We start from the raw sequence: 716 nt of genomic DNA, 5'->3' as shown, positions 1-716 counted from the left end.
GGATTAGGACCTCCTGGCCCAAGGACCTTCCGTCCCCACCCTCCTTTTCCCAGCCTTCTCAGACTAGTGCTGGGTTCCCCTGCGTTGCCCAGCCTAATTAATGGGGAGCAAACTGAGAAATCCCAAAGATCTATGCAAAATCCTAGCCCCAGCCCCATGGTGCTCTCGTCTCCCCGACTCAAGACCTATACCCCCATGGCCAGAGGCCCTAGTAATCTTAACTTTGAGCCTGGGGTCAAGCCTGTGGGGGAGACCGTCTCTTCACAGGATTCTCCAGGGAATCACTGGAAGTGGCAGATAGGGTCTCAAGCTGGAGAGGGTTCAAGGCCATCTGGACAAGGTGACCCTGGGGGAGTGGAAGAAGACTGTGGAGAAAGGGAGCAGTGTTGAGTGGGGGGCAAAGCCAAGATGAAGCTGGGGCTGAAAGCTTTTGGGGCTCCTCTGACAAGATGTGGCTACGAGAGGGGTAGGTGAGGGTGATTTTCTGGCAGGGTCCAGTTTTAACAGAGGTGATCAACCCCACACAAGCTCTCCTCAGCCTTTTATCGAATCCTTGTGAACCCCAGCTGGGTGGGGAGAGCACTAGGTCTCAGACTCCGGACCCAGCAAACACAACCCCTCCCACCTCAAGGCTCCCAAAGAGCCTTCCCCTCTAGCTCCTCACCCCAAACTGGTCCCTAACACTAAATCCAGCTTCCCCTCCTTCCAGCCAGCAC

Source organism: Lontra canadensis, unplaced genomic scaffold (assembly GCF_010015895.1).
Source record: "Lontra canadensis isolate GAN:19392208 unplaced genomic scaffold, GSC_riverotter_1.0 scaffold43, whole genome shotgun sequence".
In the NCBI taxonomy this organism is placed as follows: Eukaryota; Metazoa; Chordata; class Mammalia; order Carnivora; family Mustelidae; genus Lontra; species Lontra canadensis.
The sequence above is the reverse complement of the archived record's forward strand: the minus strand, read 5'-3'. Positions refer to the sequence as shown.